General features: G+C 43.6%; 1 pseudogene; it reads right to left on the bottom strand.

Annotated features, from left to right (window-relative positions):
• Positions 1-5,357: 5,357 nt before the first annotated feature.
• LOC119279955 overlaps positions 5,358-9,799 on the bottom strand; it is a 6,700-nt pseudogene continuing 2,258 nt past the window's right edge.

Genomic DNA, 9,799 nt, shown 5'->3' with positions numbered 1-9,799 from the left:
TGTTAATAGATTTTTTTGGTGTAAATTATTTGTTCATATTGTGTTAGATTTTTTTCTGTTAATAGATTTTTTCTATTAATTTTATCATAGTATGTTTGGTGATATTATTGTTAATAGATTTTTTTGGTGATATTTAGATTGTGTTAGTAAGTACTATAATTGAACTAGCTAGTTAGAAAAATATAATTACTATTTTATTTAGATTTTTATGGTAATATAATTAGTTAGAAAAATATTAGTTAGTTAGAAAAATACTAGTTTATTTTTAGTCAGTACAATATAGTAAGCACTACTTTGTTTTTAGTAAGTACTTAGTAGTTGAACTAGATAGTTGATTTAATTAATAAAGCTACTTTATTTAACTATATATAGAAGTACGTAGTTCCCACATCGACGTCGGCGATGCCTATCCCGCATCCTCGTCGTCGTCGACTCGGCGGTGGAGGTCTGCTTGATCAGGGCCATGTTCGGGACTGGGCTCCGCCGGGCTGGTATTGGGAGGTGCTACCTTCTGGGGGACGTAGGTTGGTGAGGAGGCAGCCCGTTGTTGACCCGATCCTTGTTTGGTGGCGGTCGCGTGGGCCAGTGACGGTGCCGAGGCTTCCGGACACCGCAGAGGTGGTACGTCACCGTGTCAGCGAGGAGGACGAGCACGCCCGTCGCTACATGGTTGCATTGGAGGGCAGGTTCGACAATACTTGGCAGGTTCTTCAGGAATCTCACTGGAGCTATGATCCTGTGATCGTTCCTTATCTTTGGGTGTCCACCGCCCGTGATGATACCCGTCGGGCGCTACGGTTCTAGCTTTATTAATTAGCGATGCTATATGTATGATAGTATTCGAGGAGTATTCGACGATGTACGGACACAAGAGATGATGTACTTTTGGTTATAATTGAATGCATGCTAATTTGAATACTACTTTATTTTACGATTTGGTTTTGCTTATGGAATGCTCATATTGGAAAAGTACTCCTACTTTGAATACTAAAATTGAAGAGCACTCCATGCAGAAATCTAGGAGCCCCCTCCATCATCCATGCCGTCGTGGGGGTAGCTTCTCCTTCATTCTGGTGTGCTAGACAATTTGTTGTAATAATACACTCAGGAATGAAAGCAGGAGCTACATACCATCACCGATAGTCAACCCGTGATTAATAATGATGATCTAATTTAGATTTTTTAGTACATATATTTAATATTTGAATTATGAACATAGGCCGGAAATGTCGTACTCATCGGACGACGAAAACCGCCTGGGGGAGTGCGACTGGTGCCACAATGACCGAGGTATCTGCGACAGGTTCATTGAGCTGGACGAAGATCGGCGCTTCAGCATTAAGCTCAAGGAGACCTGCGATGTTCATACGGTACGCAACGACGACAACAGTTTTTTTCGTAATTGAGCACGACTTCAACTATTTTAACGTGTATTTTTCATCTTTTCCAATTCGACTAGCTTATCCCATGCTTTGCAAGACGTTATGTCTTGGAGAGGATGGGTTTTGAAGACCATGGAAGTATGGAAACCAAAAAAATTATCCTAAGTACCCATCATGGTGTGGATTTTCAAGTAAAGTTGTACAATGCTCAGAGTGTAACCCATTTTGGTTGCAAAAATTGGGAAGCACTTTGCAAGATGTATGGTTTTGATGAGGATATGCTTGTCACCATGGATCTTGGTGATCCTACAATCGCGCAAGAGAGACCTATGATTTTCGTCCTTGTGGATACACCTCCAATTCTTCCCCCATATGAGCTTAACATAGTTATTAAGTAATTTATATTGTTTATTTCAAAATAGTTGACAACTTATTTCCATTGACAGCTTATTTTCATTCTTCAAAGAATATGCGGAAGATGGTAGACAGAACCTACTACACCGAAGGCTCCGAACTAACTTATCAGGAGAAAAATCATCTGGTCGGATTTTGTATTGATCTTGAGAATTACAATGTCTACATCGAACTCCTCAACATTATGGTCAATACGTGCCACTAGTGCACGTGTTGAACTACGGTAACTACCATGGAGATACCCTGGTAAGATTTTTTGACTATTACGACATCCGTGCATCTTTTTACACACTTCTAAAACTAGTACATCATTGCCAACTACGAAGTTATTACTATGTTTTTCAACAGATAATCCCGAATGATTGTGTGCTCATCTGATGTATACACACGATAGCCTTCATATTTTGAACATACAACCAGGTCTTCCTACGAATCTGAACTGTCCATACTGGGTTTCTAAAACAAGTGGAGACATGACAATCAAAGAATGGAAAAAATGTATGGACAGTCGTAAGGAGCTTCTTGGAATCAACAATCAACGAAGGGCAAAAATTGGAGACAGGATGATCGCCATTCTTCATAATGGAGAGTCCGGGTCTATATTGTTTTATGCTATTTTACCTTAAGGGTGTGTGTCCTACCTGATACTGATGATCATGTGCTAAAAACAATTATGTAGGGTTGGGTTCGAGGACTATGAGGATGATGATCGTATGACTTATTATTAATAACGAGTAGAAGTTTTATGATGATGCATGATTAGTAGGACTTGTTATTATATATGATGATGTATGATGCGAACATGCATGAGTTATTATATCAGCTGGTGAAATGAATATATATAGCAGCAGCGTTGGTAAACCGAGGACGAAGATATAAGAGAGGACACTTCTCTCTATTAGCTAGCTAATAACAACCTAAAAATAACCCCCAAAACCCCTAGAGCAGCCACTTTTCTAAAAAAACATGGACTTTTGGTCCCGGTTGGTGCCACCAACCGGGACCAAAGGCCCCCTGACTGGGCTCGGCGCACATGGCCACGTGGAGGCACATAGGTCCCGGTTCGTGTTTGAACCGGGACTAATGAGCGCAGGTATTAGTAACGACCCATTAGTCCAAGTTCATGAACCGGGACTAAAGGCCCTTACGAACCGGGACTATTAGGTGTTTTTCTACTAGTGCATTAAGTACAGAAGATCATCATGAACATATACAGAGAGAATTGATCGACCTATCCTTCTTCGAGAGATTGGTCGAACAACAAGTTTTCATATATCTATCCGACGCTACTGGCTACTTCCGCCGAGACTGCTTGAGCTGCCGCCTCCATCAGGCATGACTGGTTGCGGCCCTAGAAACAACATGGGGCGCCGATCGATAATCCGGTCTGATGCACGCACGCAGGCAACTGCGGCGGGAAACCCAACCGTTATGGGCACGAGCAGCGCATTGGGCGCCTTTTGACGTGAATGCAGTCGCACGCGGCAAAATTTCGTGTTTTGACCCTTTTCTGATATCTGTTCGATATCTGACCCTAGTTAAAAAAATTCGAGATCTGACCCTTTTGCTACCGTCAGGGGCCATGGCGATAGGGTGTAACAGCCTACCGCTAGGGACCTTGACGGTAGGAAACATCGCTACCGCCAAACAGAATGACGGTAGCATGTACAACCCTACCGCTAAGATGCTCGACGATAGGCACGAGCATGCACTGTGTTCAATACTTAGCAAAATTTTACGGTAGGGCATATGCAATCGAACCGCCAAGGACGGTAGGCAGTTATACCCTACCGCCATAAATCCTGACGGTAGGCAGTTATACCCTACCGCCATAAATCCTGACGGTAGGCAGTTATACCCTGGCGGTGGCAAAAGGGTCAGGTCTCGAATAGGTATCGAAAAAGGGTCAAAACACGAAATTTAGCCGCCACACAAGTACAGGGCCTCACCTGCTCGGCGTAGTGCATGTTGAATGAAAACGGGCATGACCCCAAAAACCGCACGCGCCCATGACTGGGAAAAAGGAACAAACATTCGGGCATCTAGCACACAGGCTAGATGCTGCAAATTTCCACGGGTGTTTGCTCACGCTGACAGTCGCATGATGGGTAGACCAGGGAACGCTGAACGAACGTGTGTGTTCGGTTTTACTCCTCGTGTTTCTGGTCGTCCGAACGCCATGCACTACGCACGCGTGAATGTATAACGGGATGTATATCTAGTTCGAGTTGCCCTACGTACCTCTCGGCATAGAAAAAGTGACCATGTGGGATAAGCTGCGTGTGCATCCTTTTTAATTATTCCTTTCCGTTTTTCATGACAGTCCAGAGCCCATACCATCTGCGTCAACACAGGTGAGGAGCAGCACTCTCTTTTACTTCTGACCAAAAAACATCTTCTCAACTATTTTTGTCAATGGCATGATGGTAGAATATAAAAGAAACATGCCGATTCAGAGCCCATAACACCTGCGTCAAAATGACGCATGGCCAAAACTATTGGATATCTCTCTCGGACACATATAGTAAAATAAAAAGCAAAGTGTAGATTTGCCCCTAAATTATTGTTATAACTCATAAGTACCTTTTATTCCTAATTACTTTACACCACCTTTAGTTTTCATTATCATTTCGGTTTCATCCATTGCAATGGTCAACCATGGTCAAAACCATTTTTGTGCAATACACGAACCATTCTCTCCCCTTCGAACCCTAGAGGGACGATTTTCTGGATGCTCCGCGCTGCCACCCCTCTTCCTGCGATCGGTCGCCGCACCCCACCCTGACCCCGCTGGAGTGGGAGCGCAGGGAGGCCACACTCTACCAGATGGAGTTGTAGTTTTCCTCGTTTTGAGACTTTTGGTTAGGTTTTGTGGAGGCGCCTTCTCTGGTAAATAAAGTTTCCTTGAGCTTCCTCATCTTGACACGTTGGCATATTTTCATGCTGGTCATTTTGGCCCATGAGGTTAGCGACTTAGCGTTTGTAGAATTTGTTAGCGTAACGATGATAGCGATTTTTTGCTTTGAAATTTGTTCCTCCGCCTCTCCATCACGTTGTGCGCCCTTCGGTGTGGGCATGAGGCATGTCAGTTTTTTTATGGAAATAGTAAAGGGCGAACATTCGTCAGGGAGAAACTGCTAGCGAACGCCCTAGTTGCACGGTTGCACCGGCTGCGACGCAATCTCGATCCTACGGTGCAGCTTGGATGAATTTTTTACATTTAAAATTTAACAAATGTCATGGCTGTTTTGCAAAAAGAGCCACCCAGGTTCTCTAAATGCACCGAAAACTGCTTCACCGGCGTTCACAGATGCCATGAGTTCACCAGACATGCCCACCTCAGCTGTTAAGGTTGAGATCGTGGACATGTGGGTCTTCTGGAAACAACGAGTTCAACGACTTCTCCAGGGCGCTGGCCAGACTGAATCGTGGCCTTGAGAACTTGCCAGTGACCAACAATGACTGGCTGGTCCCGCGATTGAGAGGCAGCGCACCATTGCCATGTTCGAGAGGAATCGCCCAAAGACCTTGATGCATTTCTATATTTTTAAGAAGAGTCGTCTAGTTGATCCCGAGGAACTCACTCACGGGGAGCAGGTCGCAAAATCCTCCTCCCTGTAGGTGGATCAGACCCTCGTCGAACTCCCAACAGACTACGCCGTTGCCGACTCCGTGCAACGTGTCCACGGCGCCGCACAAGCCCTCCACCTGCACGGACCCCTGGTGGCTCATGCCCTGCTGCGCCGGGCTGCCGTCGAAGGCCGCCTCCAGCGCGCTCGGTGCCATAAGGTTGGTGCCGTAGTCCATGTCCATGTCCTTGTCAAGCCAGTCTGCGAACATGACCTCGGGGAGCACGGGCGCGTGCGGCCCGATCGAGGCGGCAGCGCCAGGGACTGTGAGGCTGCTTGAGTCGTCGGCCGTCGACGACGACTCCAGCGGCCCTGACGAGCCGGAGATGGACGGCTGGTTAACGACGCTGCGTTCGCGCCCACCATCGCTGGGCGTCGGGCTCCGGGGCGCGTCCGAGCCGGCGGACTTGGCTGGTGACGGCGCGCCCTCGACGCGCTTCTTCAGGAAAGAGTTGCAGTAGTTCTACACATTGTTGTCGATCCGGCCCGGCAGGTGCAGCGCTATCTGAGACCACCTGCGCCGGAGAAAACAATTCTCACCATGCTAATGAAGCAAATTATTGTACCGTCACTCCGATAAATAAAGCTATAATTGTCAGACTTGAAGCTGTAGTACAACAGTTGACAAGTACACTTACGAAAGCGTGTTCACAAATGATTGTACTAAAAATTTTCTACTTTTTTGTTTTGTTTTTTGCATTATTTATTTTTATTTTGTTTTTCTTTATTTTTTATTGTTTTTGCTTTAAGGTAATAAAAATTATAAACTTTCTGTTAGTGCCATTTGTTCTAATTTGAATAGTTTAAATTTAAATTTTTTTAAATTCGTGTGAATCACTAGTTTTTGAATAACTTTAGTATAAAGATAGATTTTTGAGTGATTCTTTTTCCTGTTGTTTAATATTACTATGTTTTATCATTATATTCAGAAATCAATTTTGTTATTTTAGTTTCTAACAAAAACTTCTTTATGATAATTCTTTTTGCAATTAAACTTTCTAACAAAAAAAATTCTTTATGAAAATTTGTTCTGCTTTAATGTTTTGAACAGAAAATACTTTAATAATTTTGGTTGCATAAATTTTATATAATTTTAGTTTTAATAATACTAGAGGTTTATAAAAGTTTTTCGAGTTGATTCCTTTTGCTATTGGAATTTTATAAAAGCTTTTTAGTTGATTCTTTTTGCTATTGAAGGATATTATAGTTTTGTTTTAGTTGATCATAATAGAATATTTTAATTGATTATTTTTAGTTCATTCTTTTTGCTGTGAGTTCGTTCTTTTTGCTATTAGTTAATTCTTTCAGCTAAATGACCCTTAAATTTAAAATCACTACAAATGAACTCTGGAAAGGTTGAAAGGTTGCATGATATCATCATTTCACCCACATAGCATGTGCTAAAGAGACAATCTCTTTGGAAGTATCAGGGTTTCGGATGAAAACTCATCTGTTACAAAGGGATTTTATTTGTTCACATGTAATTACAGTGATATTTTAGATCAAAGGCATCATCATAATAGTTGTGGATAGAAAGTCTTCACTTTTTCTTCGCTTGTGTCCTTTGCTTATTGCGCCGTAACCATAGATAATCTTCATCGTTTAACAGGGTGCTTGGGTCAGCCTTGACTTTGAAGGGAGGAATTTCATGAAACTTTTCATAATCTTCAGACATGTCTGTCTTGCCGTCCAATCCCACAATGTCTCTTTTTCCTGAAAGAACTATGTGGCGCTTTGGCTCATCGTATGATGTATCCACTTCCTTATCTTTTCTGTTTCTTGGTTTGGTAGACATGTCCTTCACATAGAAAACTAGCGCCACGTCATTAGCTAGGACGAATGGTTCGTCTGTGTACCGCAGATGTGTTCAGATCCACTGTTGTCATTCCGTACTGTGGGTCTACCTGTACCCCGCCTCCTGACAGTTTGACCCATTTGCACTTAAACAAAGGGACCTTAATATCATGTCCATAATCAAGTTCCCATATGTCCACTATGTAACCATAATATGTGTCTTTTTGCATCTTGGTTGCTGCATCGAAGCGGACACCACTGTTTTGGTTGGTGCTCTTTTAATCTTGGGCGATCGTGTAAAATGTATTCCCATTTATCTCGTACCCTTTGTAAGTCATTACAATCGAAGAAGGTTCCCTCGCCAATGAGTACAAATCATCAGAAACAGTGTTGTCACCCGTGAGACATGTTTGGAAACAACTGTCAAAACTTCTGATGTGTTCACATGTAATCCAGTCATCACACCGGACCGGTGTTTGGAGCGTAGAATGTTCTTGTGTTCATCGACATACGGGGTCACCAAGGTAGAATTCTATAGAACCGTGTAGTGTGCTTGAGACCAAGAATGCCCGTCCCTACATATTATTGAGTCCCCTCCTAGCGTGCCTTTTCCACCCAGTCTTCCCTCATACCGTGATTGAGGGAGACCTATCTTCTTAAGGTCAGGAATGAAGTCAACACAAAACCTAATGACATCATCCGTTCGATGGCCCATGGAGATGCTTCCTTCTGGCCTAGCGCGGTTATGGACATATTTCTTTAGGACTCCCATGAACCTCTCAAAGGGGAACATATTGTGTAGAAATACAGGGCCCAGAACGACAATCTCATCGACTAGATGAACTAAGACATGCGTCATGATATTGAAGAAGGATGGTGGGAACACTAGCTCGAAACTGACAAGACATTGCACTATATCACTCCTTAACCTTGGTAGGATATCTCGATCGATCACCTTCTGAGAGATTGCATTGAGGAATGAACATAGCTTCACAATGGCTAATCGAACATTTTTCGGTAGAAACCCCCTCAATGCAACCGGAAGCAGTTGCGTTATAATCACGTGGCAGTCATGAGACCTTAGGTTCTGGAACTTTTTCTCTGCCATATTTATTATTCCCTTTATATTCGACGAGTAGCCAGCCTTCATACTGAGAATGCATTCAAAGAAGATTTCCTTCTCTTCTTTGGTAAGAGCATAGCTGGCAGGACCTTCATACTGCTTTGGAGGCATGCCATCTTTTTCGTGCAAACGTTGCAGATCCTCCTGTGCCTTCGGTGTATCTTTTGTCTTCCCATACATGCCCAAGAAGCCTAGCAGGTTCATGCAAAGGTTCTTTGTCACGTGCATCACGTCGATTGGAGAGCGGGCCTCTAGGTCTTTCCAGTAGGGTAGGTCCAAAAATATAGATTTCTTCTTCCAAATGGGTGCGCGTCCCTCAGCTTCATTCTGAACAGATAGTCCGTCGGGATCCTTTCCGAAGATTACATTTAAATAATTAACCATAGCAAGTACGTGATCACCGGTACACATGGCGGGCTTCTTCCGGTGATCTGCCTCATCTTTGAAATGCTTGCCTTTCTTTCACTACTAGGGAAAAGCTGTCACGCCCAATATGCGACCCTATCCAAAAGGAACTCGAAGGTCCCACCAAGGATAGACCCGCATATTGAAACGCTTTTGCAAGGTGGATATCATTACATCAACATTACATAATATATGAGGATACATACATAAGGCATACAATGCCACTCGAATACAACATCACAATACAGAAGAGCATCATTCGACTACGGATGAAACACAAACAGAAACTCAAACGACATCCACCCTGCTAGCCCAGGCTGCCGACCTGGAACCTATCCCCTGATCTAAGAAGCAGAAGAAGAACTCAACGCAAGCAAGCATCGCTCTCGCGTCATGATCATCGCATAACCTGTACCTGCAACTGTTGTTGTAGTAATCTGTGAGCCACGAGGACTCAGCAATCCCATTACCATGGGTAACAAGACTAGCAAAGCTTAAAGGGAAAGGAAGGGGTAAAGTGGTGAGGCTGCAGCAGCGACTAAGCATATATGGTGGCTAACATACGCAAATAAGAGCGAGAAGGGAGCAAGCAGAATGGTCGTGAAGCTAGCAATGATCAAGAAGTGATCCTGAACTCCTACTTACGTTAAACATAACACAGAAACCGTGTTCACTTCCCGGACTCCGCCGAAAAGAGACCATCACGGCTACACACACGGTTGATGCGTTTTAATTTGGATTTGGTGTCAAGTTATCTACAACCGAACATTAACAAATTCCCATCTGCCTATAACCGCAGGCACGGCTTTCGAAAGATTATACCCTGCAGGGGTGTCCCAACTTAGCCCATTATAAGCTCTGGCGATCAACGAAGGATATACCTTCTCCCTGGAAGACTCGATCAGACTCGGAATCCCGGTTTACAAGACATTTCGACAATGGTAAAACAAGACCAGCAAAGCTGCCCGATGCGCCGACAATCCCGATAGGAGATGCACATATCTCGTTCTCAGGACAACACCGGATGAGACATTCTACGAGTAAAACCAGAC

Source organism: Triticum dicoccoides, chromosome 3B (genome assembly GCF_002162155.2).
Source record: "Triticum dicoccoides isolate Atlit2015 ecotype Zavitan chromosome 3B, WEW_v2.0, whole genome shotgun sequence".
In the NCBI taxonomy this organism is placed as follows: domain Eukaryota; kingdom Viridiplantae; phylum Streptophyta; class Magnoliopsida; order Poales; family Poaceae; genus Triticum; species Triticum dicoccoides.
Note: the sequence above shows the minus strand (reverse complement) of the source record. Positions and strands in the feature narration are given on the sequence as shown.